The sequence below is a fragment of the Rhinopithecus roxellana genome, chromosome 4 (genome assembly GCF_007565055.1).
Source record: "Rhinopithecus roxellana isolate Shanxi Qingling chromosome 4, ASM756505v1, whole genome shotgun sequence".
NCBI classification, from domain to species: domain Eukaryota; kingdom Metazoa; phylum Chordata; class Mammalia; order Primates; family Cercopithecidae; genus Rhinopithecus; species Rhinopithecus roxellana.
This window is the reverse complement of record NC_044552.1, coordinates 117674492-117686662: the sequence shown is the minus strand read 5'-3', so window position 1 is coordinate 117686662 and position 12171 is coordinate 117674492. Positions and strand designations below refer to the sequence as shown.

Below are 12171 nucleotides of genomic sequence, written 5' to 3'. Positions count from 1 at the left end.
CGATGGTTGCCGGCGTTGAGCTCCCTGCTGGCGCCTTCTGGCGGGACAGCCGGTGCCAAAGAGCGGCCAGGGAAACAAACACCAAAGGGGGACTATACAGATGTCATGGATGCACATGTAGGATCATAATCTGTCCAGAAAGCGGAGAGAAGGAGGGCGACAGGCTACAGGATCCTGGTCCAAGAGCCGCCGCAATGGAGCGGGCGGCGGTGTGCGCGCACAGGTGCCACAGGCCGGTGGCGCGGCGAGCTGTAGCGGCTGCCTCCCCGACTCAGCACTAGCACCAGCGCGCTGAAGCCGCGGCTGCTGCCAAGCTTGGGTAACCCCCAGCCTGAGCCACGAGAGGAAGAGCCCAAGGAAAGGGCGCGAAGGGGGAAGGAGGGTAGGGTAGAAGGAGGACGAGGGAGAGACCCATGGCCTCATCTTCCATTTCCCCTCCCGAGCTCATCTGGTGGGAACCTTTGCTGTGCTCCAGCGCGCCTCCCTCCTCACCCCCTCAACTCTGGGCGACCATCTCCCCCTCTCCCCTTGCTCACCCCCCACCCTTCCTGCTCTTCCGTCCCTCCCTACCGCGTGCCTCCTCCCCTCCCCCTCGCCCCCCTCCCCTCCAGCGGCAGTAGCTGTAGCAGCTTCAGCGAAGCCGGAGATGGGCAGAGAGCGCGCGCGGCGCAGCAGCTCCAGATTCACTGCTCTCCCCTGCAGCTCCCCGCGCCCCCGTCGCTGTCGCCGCCTCGGTGTCCCCCAGCTCCCGTCGCGCTCTTAGGACAGCGCCGCCACCGCCGCCTGGCCCTGCCTGCCTCCTGCGCCGCGCAGCCCTCGCGAGCGCCCCGGATGGCGCTTTACCCCTAGGACCGGTGAGTAGGCGGGAGAGTGCAGGGGGTCGGGCTTCAAAGCTTGGCGCGGAGAGAACATCTTTTGATTTGGGAGGCACCCCAAACCAGCTGCTGTGTTTCCCCGTCCTCCAGGCAGAGGGTCCAGGGAGGGTGCTGCTCTGTGGTCCCCAAAGGGATGTTTGATTTCAACTCCACCTGCTGGCAACCTGAACCCCTCTCCCTCTCGGGGACAGCTGCCTGCAGCTCGCAGTCCCGCCTCACCTTCCAGCCCCCAGGCTGCCACAGCAGCAGCAGCAGTAGATGGCCCCTACCCTCTGGTCACCCCAAACAGGGTCATCTCTACTCTTAACCGTCCCTGCGTTCCTACCTTATGCCAGTGCGCAGACGCCCCCGTCTGCCACCCTTCACCGGATCTCGCGCTGACAAAGCCTTCTCCACAAAGTCCTCCCTGACCCACCTTCTCGCCTTTCCCAAAGCCTGGCTCGCGAGCCCCACTGCCCCGTCCTATTCCTTCCCAGGCTGAATGGTCCTCGGTGAATTCTGACCTCATTCCCTCGACACAATGGTGCCTCTCCAGATTTTCTGACAGTCACCTCAGGAAATTGACACAGACACGCTGTGATCCTGGCTTCTGTACAGTTACTTTGTGTGTTACTCAGTACCTGGGCTGTTAAGGGTATGATCAAGCATGAAAAAATAAAGACAGAAAACGAACCCTTTGGAACCAAACTTTTTGTCATTGTTGTTTTAAAGCGCAGAACAATTTGCATTGCTTAGGTTTGTTCTGTTCATTGAGAGGCGTCTTAGCTGAGTGCAGGAAACACACCTATTTTACCTGTTCCTGCGGAATTGGTCTTACTTCCAGGTTAAGAACGGAGCACCTGCCTGGGCGGGGAATCTCTTTCAGCAACAACACTATTAAAAGCTCAGCAACGCTTGAGGATAAGAAGCTTTTTCTTGAAGGAGATGAGAGTAGCACCAAACTTACCCTTTAAAATCTTCTTTGAAATTGCAATCAGCCAAAGCTCTTATTTTTCTTTAGGTGTAGTGGCTAAAACAGGGATATAGGAGGATTAGAAAACGTTGTACCAAGAAGCTCCTGCACTATTTGGGTGCTTCTGGAGTTGTGTAGCATCTTAGCACCAGACGGTATTCCTGCAGAAGTTTTCTTAGGGCGGTAGTCATTTCTTCTGAAACCATGTTTACCGTTTTATTATTTCTAGTTGGAGTGCGAGAAAATAGAGTCGTGTTCAATGAATGAATATGAGCAAGGGGCATGGAGGAATAAGTGAACATCGGGAGGGGTCAGTTAAATAATAAAATCTGTGCTCTCAATTTCTCATGTACTGAAATCTTAAAAACAAAACTACCCCACACAATTTATGGTTTAATATTTTAGAGAAATGATAAAAAGGCATTCATTTCAAAGTGGCATTTTACTCCATGGAACCCTTGGTCATAGGGCTTGTGTTCTAAGCAATATGGACAAGTATATCCAGAAATAAAGGTTAGGAACTTTAAAAGGTGGCCCATTGTGTCAATATAAATTTCCTGATATTATTATCACTATAATTTGATGGGAATACGAATTAAAGTGCCATTCTTGCTCTTGCAGTTGGTGGAGAAAGATGTATGCTTCATCACCTTAAAGGAGCAAGTCTCAGGCTATACAAGAAATAGGAAGGGAAAGTTGAACCATCATCTAGGGAATTTGTTAGTGAATATTGCCTTAATAACTTCTCCAATGTCAGGAATTTTTGTTGGTTTGTTTTCATTCAAACTGCATCTGAGCTTTTATTTCTCTGTTGTGTAGACATAGGCAAAAATGCACTGAGCAAGTCCACTGACAAGGGGTGGTTTAAGTAAATGTGGATAGCTGCACTAAAAGCCAAGAGGGGCTGTGAATAATGACTTTACTGTTGGTTTTCTAAATTTGAAAATTTTAGTCGGTTATATTTAGGGCTTGACTAAGAACATTCAAAGCTGTATTTAAATTTGCAGTTGCTGCAAATATCCACATGTGGCCATGACATGAAGATAGTAGGTATGTCAGGAGCTGAATCAAAAGATTATTTGATTATTTCCGTACATATGTTTAACATTTGGGTAACAGTAGGGTGACTACTATGCACAGTATGTCCAACAGTAATTAATCTGTATTGGGATTGATACATCCTAAATTGAAAGCAAGGAGTAATATTTTGATCAGTTGTTGCCCATAATTATGTTAATGATAAATTAAAGTCAATGTATTGTAACATAATTCCAATTAACATGAAAATACTAACAACGTCTCAGAATTATCTGTGAGAATGCAAATAACTAGTCAGCCAAAAATTATGGCAAGAATTTCTATAAAGAATTACTGGTGAGCTGAAAGTCAAGAAGATCTGCCAGGATTTAAGGTCATTGTCATTAGTAAGACAGACTAAACAGTTAAATATTACATATGGGGAGGTAAGGCACACCAATATTGGAATGGCATATCTTTAAGTACCATTGAGCTGCATCTTATAATGCTCATAATCATATGCCACCTAGAGGATGATGGTTTAAATTAAGTGTTTGCAATGTTAAATATAAATTAAACATTATAAAGAGAAATTTAAAATTATGGAAATTATATAGATTATTCTATCAACAAGTTGTTGTTAGTTGAATGTTCCTTGTGAAACCATGTTTTGCCTTGTGTGTGATGAAGAGAAAGAATGGTTGAGGAAGAGAAAGCTGCAGGAAGGGAGACACAGAGGGAAAGACTTCAACTCCTTGGAGACTGGCTTAAATTATTTAATCAAATTAAAGTAACTAAATACAAGTTCCATTATTTTGGTATTTGGGATAACAACTGTTTTCCCGCTTGAATTTTAGGATATGACTCCTTAATTATAGCAATAAAAATACAAGTTTTTAAAAATAAAGTCTTTTATTACTTTTATTTAGTAAAATCTGAGCATCAAAGGCAAACTATTTTGTGTAATCTAATTGATGAATTGAACTAAATAAAATTATAGACAAGTGTATAAAAATACCTTGAAAAAAAAGCACACATACTCACACCTCACACATACCTAAAATTACAATATTAGATACAGAGCTAAACAATTTAGTGTCTTATGAAGGCAAAAGGGTTCAGTCAAAGGATAACCACATACAATATTTTTATACTTTAATATATATTTTTTATATTTTCTTTTTCATTGTGGTGGGTGCATTATTACATTTTTATAAGTATTTGCATTTTATTTATAAATTCATGTCTATATTATAAAATGCAAATTTTACAAATTCAAATAACCCCCAAATTACACTTGTAAATATAAAATTATTACATAAATGTTGATAATTTTGCTTTCTATCTTGCATTCCGGAGGGAGTATTCAGCAGAACGCATTCTCAAAGAGCAAATATGTAAAATGAATATTTCAGAATAAACGTGATGATTCAACCAAAGTTTTACAACAATGCTATAAAGTGATACTCTCATAAACTCTAATGTACAATTAAAATTCCTGACAGAAACATTTAAATTGTGTGATTTTTTACCTGTGACTGATTGTGTAAAACACAATTTTACTCATTTAGCTGTATATGGGATGCTTGGCATTCTTAATAGATTCACAGCATTGAGTTGTTGATTAGAAATATAGAGAGCATTCCATTTCTATTACTCTACTAATGACTTGCTCAAGGTTGCAGAGTAGTTAATAGAAACAGAGTTCAAATCCTGGTCTCCTGACTCCTTGCTGTATTTGTCTTTCTATAAAATAAAAAAACTTTTTCCACTTCTTTTATTTTAAGATATTAATAAAGGAGAAGTTAGTATTAATGTTAAATAAATCTGAAAATAAAATGAAATAAAAGGTCTGTTCTTCTTCAAGGACCATCTCAGTGCTTAGTCTTCCAACACACCATAGTTAAAGGTAATCAGTCAACCAGACTTCTTCATTCACTCCCACCTTCAGGTTAAAGCTTGGGAAATATTTAAAAATTAAACTTCAACTAGCCCACTTAAAAATCTTTTAACATTTTTGCACAATTTTTATTAGAAATTCCTCACTTATGCAGTGTAAGGCTTTTCATGTTAATAGCATGTCATGGACACTTCCATATAAACTTTTATAGACAATTGACTGAAAAATACTCCTAAAAAACAGATTTTAGTTTCTGTAAACAAAATACACTTGTTTCATTTCCCTGCTGATTCAATATTTATGTCATCACAGAGAAAGTTTCATATCCATATGTTTATTTATTTTAAAATTTTTACCTCCATAGACTGTGAATTGCTCAGGTGGTCAGGGAAGGTAAATTTGCTTCACAAAATTCCAGGCCCACAGATCAAAATCCTGGCACTTTTAGCTTTCTCTTCACTGATAGCCAGAGGGATCAATGAAAGTGAATGACTAAGTCAATGGGAAACCATCATCATTACTGCGTAAAAAATAAGCTCTCAAATGTATTCTTGGTGATGGTGGCTCATCACCATGATTTCATCTAGGAAGAATAACATGGTGACATATTTTGATATCTCAATTACATTTTCTGGAACAATACTGTATTATCTAAACGTGGCTGGACTGATGTAAACTAGGGGAATCAGTGATCTTGTACTGCTGGGTGTCTGGTTCAAAAGCTGAGGCATTGATCTTAGGCGTTGGTCTTCTTATAGCGCATTAAGATGCAAATTTGGCTGAAAGGAAAACTACATCTCTAGGGCTCCCCTGACATAGTTTCTTTAGAGTGTAATTCAGCCTCCCTTTATTGAGGGCCTATGGGGTAAGAACTGAAGTGATGATGGCAGGCACAAGAGTAAGTATGATTTAAGCTCTGACCCCAAGCAGCTTAAAGTTTAAGTGGAGAAACCAGCAAGAACAAATAGAAAGGAGTGATGAGACACCAGCTGCTTTAACCTAAGGATGTCACCTTGGTATTAAACATGGGTGTCCAGGAAAAACTCAAAAAGATCAAAAATGAATAAAAATCTGTCTTGTGTAACATGGATCTAGGCATGCCGTGGCTAAGGCTTGACAACAAAAATTATTTAGTTCCTTAAAAAAAGCAAGTTTCCATTGCTTTCTATATTAATTTTAACTCTGACAGATATATATATATATATATATATATATATATATATATATATATATATATATATATATATTGACAATGCAGGAACCTATTAGGAGAACGAACGTAGGTAGTCCCAAACTAACAAATTCAGTGGTTGATTCAGTCCTTGGAGGTCACAGGGTAATCTGTTAATGGAAATGTAACTAAGTATATACTTTTACAGTAAGTAGGAAATGCTTACCTTTTAAGAAACTTAAATCTTCAAGGAATAGTCACAGAGAGGTACATGCAGAGGATGCAGGAAAGGAGGTTATGAACAGTATATGTTATATCTATTCCATAATCAAAAGTTTTAAAACCACTTTAATAAGTTAGACAACCTTAAAATGTATTTGTAATTACCTATATTTTATTTACTCTGGTGAATGTTTATTGAACAGTTTCTATTCAGTGATAGAAAAGGAAGATGACATATAGTTGGGATGATAAAACATATACTCATTAAGTAATTTGGGAGAAGTATATGGCAGCATTTAAATAATATGTACTACATGTCATCTGACCTAGAACATGGACTGGATAATTACTTTTATACCTAGACAAAGTTTATAATATTTACGTTATTGGAAAAAATAATGGCCTCAAACAGCTTCTGAAGGTGCCTGAATTATGCTATAATAGGAACAGCTTACGCCCATGAAAGATCTGGTTCATTTATGTTCAATATTGGTTTACCAAGGGAAAAAAATAAAGTATTTGATTTTTACATAGGAGAGAAAAATATACCTCTAACTTGTTGACTGTTTTATGAATTCTTTACTACTTTATGTTTTCATGACATTCATTGTGTGAAGAAAGTGACTGAGTTACATGGGTAATATGATTAGAGAGCCTCAGGGAAAAATGGGGAAATCTGTGACATGAGATGAGCTACAAGACATAGGTGTTAATGATAATGATGTGTCACCGTAGGGAGCCAACTGAGCTATTTCACTAGTCAATTCCTGCTGACTTTCAAAGGTCCAAAAGAGTCTGAGTTTAATTTAACCCACTAAGTTAAGTATGAGTGACTGGTTGTACTCCTTGTTTTGAAAACGCTGCATGAAGGCAGTCAATCCAACTTGTCCTATTTGTCTAAAACAACAGCTTAATAGTGTTTGTCTGTCTGCACTGAATGGTTAAGCAAGAGTTACAGAAATGGGAGTGGGAAAGACATCTGGAGGTGTTGACAGTTATCTCATGGGAAAGGCAGAAGCTGAGACCATCTCCTGTATTTCCAATGGATTATTTGCTGTGGCTAAGGTGAATAGAGATCAAATCATGGTCCGAGCTGTCTGGTGTGGGATGGCAGGGCTGGTAGAGAGTTAAATTTAAGGCACTTGCAACAGTTGAGTGAATCACTTTTTCATGTAAAGCTGAGATGCCACTGGAAAGCCAGGAGAGCTACAAGCTGGAATATCCTCTTTCTATTTGATAAGCAAGGTTCATAGGACCCCTTTTTATCTTTGTTTGTCATTGAATCTGAATTGGTACACCCCAAAATGAAAATAGTATGCCAGACAGTCATAGGGTCTTCAGGAACAGGAGTTCAGTTTTGACAAGAGCCCAATAGCAAGCTAATAGCTACTTTTCAAATGAGGTGTACCTGGTAGGAGTATATCCTGTGTGTTAAGGAGGTGATCTGTCCAAAATCCCAAAGGGCTCCTGTGAATGGAAGCTGCTTACATTTTCCCGGGGCTCCAATTAGAAAAATCATTAGTCACAGAAACCGGTAGCTTACAGGTTAATTAGGGATGTGGGACCCCAAATGTCAAGAGAAGGCCACAGCCTGCTAACACAGTGTGTTGGTTTATGCTTCATTCAGAAGATGCTGATTTTTTTGACCAGCTAATATGGAAGTCCAAGTAGAATTTCCAAGTGAAGAACATACCATCTCCAATACCCAAAGGTTCCAATAAGATCCTGAACATTGTTTTTGTTTGTTGCGGATGAAGAGGCGGCAGTTTTTCTTTGACTACCAGAAGGATTGAACATTGTGAATCTGCTCATATAGTCCCAAGAAACTTTATTTGACAATCGGAACCCTGATTTTTTTTCAAAATTTATCAGCTGCCATGGTTGATAGAAGTGTGTTAACACCACAGTCAAGACCATTGCAATGGAAGCTCCTGACTGGCTCATTAACAGGACATCATCTGTAGAGTGAAAGCTTTGCACCATAGAGAGTAGGGACATTCATGCTGACCTATGTACTACTGATGGCAAATGGCAGAGGAATCTTGGTACCCCTGAGAGTAACCTGTAATAACTTGGGAGGTTACTACAGATGTATATTGGTGGCTATGTCACATGAATGTGACTTGATCTTTGTCTTCAGAAGCCAGTGGTATAGAAAAGCTGGCATTGGCACAGTCCAAGACAGCATACCAAGAGTTTAGTCTGTGCAATAGATTCAGTTACATGGATAGTTGGGATTGTGAGACTAACAACTTGATTCAGTTAGTGATAATCTCTTCTAAATCTAGCTCTTATTACCCTGTTTCACTGATCATGCAGTGCTGCTGTATTAAAATACTGCATCTCTTAGCGCCCATGTTCCCTTCGAGTCTGCAATCAAGGCATGATTTTCTTTTCTCTTTTTCTTTTTTCTTTTTCTTTTTTTTTTTTTTTTTTTTTTTTGAGACAGAGTCTCGCTCTGTCGCCCAGGCTGGAGTGCAGTGGTGCGATCTCCGCTCACTGCAAGCTCCGCCTCCCGGGTTCACGCCATTCTCCTGCCTCAGTCTCCCTAGAAGATGGGACTACAGGTGCCCGTTTTTTGTTTTTGTTTTTGTTTTTGTTTTTTTGTATTTGTAGTATAGACGGGGTTTCTCCGTGTTCGCCAAGATGGTCTCCATCTCCTGACCTCATGATCCGCCCGCCTCGGCCTCCCAAAGTGCTGGGATTACAGGCGTGAGCCACTGCGCCCGGCATCTCTTTTTCTTTATACTGTTTTTGTTGGATCATCTGGGAGGAAGTAGAGAACAAGACCAGAAAGTGATGTACGTGTCCCATTAACACTTCACTACATTTGGCCTTTCCCAATTGTGATAATCTCCCCAGGGACTTAACTGATGATGAAGTATAAGCACTTAATATATTAATTACTATACAATCAGATATAGAAAAAACAGCAGTACATTGAATTGCCCCAAAGGGCTCCACTCATGAGATCATGTTAGCTTGCCTTTCCCACTGTGAATCCTGCTTAAACCGCATTAGCTAAATCAATCTTTTTCTTTCTATAAATCCAGTTTAAAAGGTGACTTGTGTGTCCATGTCCAAATATCCTAAAAGTTTTATTCCTTTATTTTCCTGAAATTCCTCAACATTCTTGGATAGATGCATATGTTATTTGATACCCATTGGGAATAGGGATACCCTGACCTGTAGTCATGTTTCTCTTTAAATAAGCTGAGATTATGGGAGAGGAGCATAGAAGAATCAGAGGGCAAGGGAGGAGAGAGACTTCATATGTACTATCCCAGTTTCAATGATATGGCAGTGGCTCATGGCGTAACCAAATTAACTTAGAATATTGTTGTCCACCCAATACTCTATATTGGGAGCAGGACTCTTGAGGCTGGCACCGTCTATTTCATCCTTGGGAATCCCTTAACTCAGAAGCCACAGATACATTGCTGTATTTGCTAGGGTATGGGGTTTGTGACCTCTGGCTGACTCAGTCTTGGCTGACACAGTGGTGACTTTAAAGGATCCACCTTAATTTGGAGCATTAGCTGCCCCATTATCTTATATCTGTTAAGCTCTCCCAGTTTCAGCATCAAGGATAGGGAAGTTTCTCTGCACAATGTTGATAACCTCAAGGATGTACCTAGGTTTCTTTGGGTCTCTTTCTCAATTTTCTAGTGGGTCAATTTTATCAGAATTCTAGACACAATCCAGGCCGGTAAGAGCCCAAATACTAGTCAATGCCTTATCTGTGGTTTTCCACAGGAGCTTTTCTGTCTCAGAAAAATCTCCTCAAGAGAAGTAAAGTTTTCTTATAGCAGCAAAGTCCCACTGCAAAAAGCTTTGATAGATTTTCTCATTACTTCCAAGTGGACCTATGGTTGACATGAAGGAGAGATTTAGCTGTAAGTCAATGCATCATTTACCATGATTCCTTGAGAAGCAATATGATCCATAACCCCTCCTTTCCATTGTGAGCCAAAATTCTAATGATTCACCTGGTTTCTGGTTATGGAGTTCCCCTTTTCACACTCAGTATATGTACACATTACTCTTAACTATTGTCTGAAAGAAGGTAGAAGCTTCTGCCTACCCAGTGCAAATCTTAGTATTAGTTGTTACAGTGCTGCAGGTCTGAGATTGGACTCCAGATTCCAGTCTCAGACAAGGAACTTGTTCCATTTAGAGAAAAATCCTGGCATCCATACTTTACCTGTTTTTGTTATTTAGCTTGCAATGACCTCCTTGATTCCTCCTCATTAAAAGGGAAAGAAGTTAAGGACTGTCTATTGCCTAGTGGCCCATATAATTTGTAAACATCGATGTTACTGATTCCTACAGACTTCTCTCAAATATTTATCTTCCTGAAATGTCCCAACATTCATGGATGAGTGCATATGTCCTTTGATATTTATTGGGGATATGGATGCCCGGACCCTAGTTATGTTTCTATTTAAATAAACGAGGTCATGGTAGAGGGACAGAGAGGAATCAGAGAGAAGGGAAGGAGAGAGACTTCATACGTACTATTAGTTTCAAGTGATGTGGTGGTGGTTCATGGCATAACCCAATTAACTTTGGATATTTAATAGGTCTGCAGGGCTCTCATCTTTCCTATTCCAGAAAGCCATGATTTGTCAGCTTCCCATCCTCATCACTAACGTTATAAAAACCTTTGAAGGGTCAGAGAGTTTTCCCTGCTCACAAGTTAACATGAAAACCTGCCACAGTTGAATGGATGCTGGTAGAAAACAATAGACTCCTAGCTCAGAGATGGAGGACAATTTATTTTTCACAGCAATAGCAGTAGCAAAAATATCAACATTTTTGTCCTGTTCCCTGGGTCCCGATTTCCACAAGGCAACATGAAGTATACACATTACAAACAAAAAGACCCTGAATTTAAGGAATGCTATCCTTTTATAATGGGCAATAAGCATGCCTCCCTTTGTTCCAGAAGATGCTATTTCTGTCCTCTAAGGCTGTCTGCTTTACAAACATCTTTTTAAAATAGTTCAAAACAAAAGCAGTCAATGATTCTTTCATAAGATGTGCAGAAATGTGAAAGACCCATGGGAAATTGTCTCCCAATAGTGACGAAAGACTTCAATAAGTGACTGTTTGGATAGACTTCTTGTCTGTGGTACGATATATGTTCATCCTTGCTATTTCCTCATGATGGAATGCATTAAAGTTTTTTTTACCTGAGATTGATGAACCTGTCACTAAGATAGAAAATAAGAAGGAAGCTTTTGGAGCAAATATATTGTATTTAAACTGCAATATTAGAGTCTTAATTAGTAATTCCTGACTATAACCTATATAAGTTACAGCATAGGGCATGTTAAAGAATTAAGAATTTCTATCAGGAAGTAAAAATTTGAGCCTAAACCACAAAATATATTAAATATATATTTTGTGTAATTATAGTGCATTGTAAATCAAAATCATTAAGCAAAAATGTGTTATTACATGTTTCCCATGGCCGTAATGTTTCTCCAATGCTTTATAGTTTGAAAGGTGTCAAAATTTTCCTAAATAATCAAAACAAAAAGGTGCGATGCTACTTTAATATGCTTAATTTTTTCAAGACTGAGAATAATTGTCATCTCTAATAGTCATCTCCTATGCACTAGGCTTGGACACATGCCTTTCTCTGTATTGAGGTTCATTTGTACCATTTTATGCCTTTACAACATCATGTTGGCCTTATATATTTATGTTTCCCTGACTGGATTACTCTGAAATTAAACCTTGTTGCTTATTACTCTTTGTTCTCCTAGCGCCTACCACCCCAACTGAAGCATGGTGAGTATCCAATAAATGCTAGTAGAGATGAACTGAAAGTAACAGTGTCTGTTAATGTTGAATTTACTTTCAGATATTTCAGACAATTATGTCCCATGAGGAATAACTGAATGGAAGATGTATAGAATATTTGAGCTGAAATAATTTATAAAACTTCTTAATGACCATTGTTTTACTTATAGTCATGTAAATATTCATATCCTGATACTCATTCCTAGTTTTGAGACATCCCAAA

The 12171-nt window shown here is 39.7% G+C and overlaps 1 protein-coding gene across 1 annotated transcript in view; it reads left to right on the top strand.

Moving 5' to 3' along the window:
• The first annotated feature begins 615 nt into the window (after window positions 1-615).
• Window positions 616-12171, top strand: part of FUT9 (fucosyltransferase 9) — a 203168-nt gene continuing 191612 nt past the window's right edge. Inside the window, exon 1 of the mRNA XM_010359218.1 lies at window positions 616-854. The gene's annotated coding sequence lies outside the window, so the exon portion shown is untranslated. The remainder of the gene's footprint in view (window positions 855-12171) is intronic.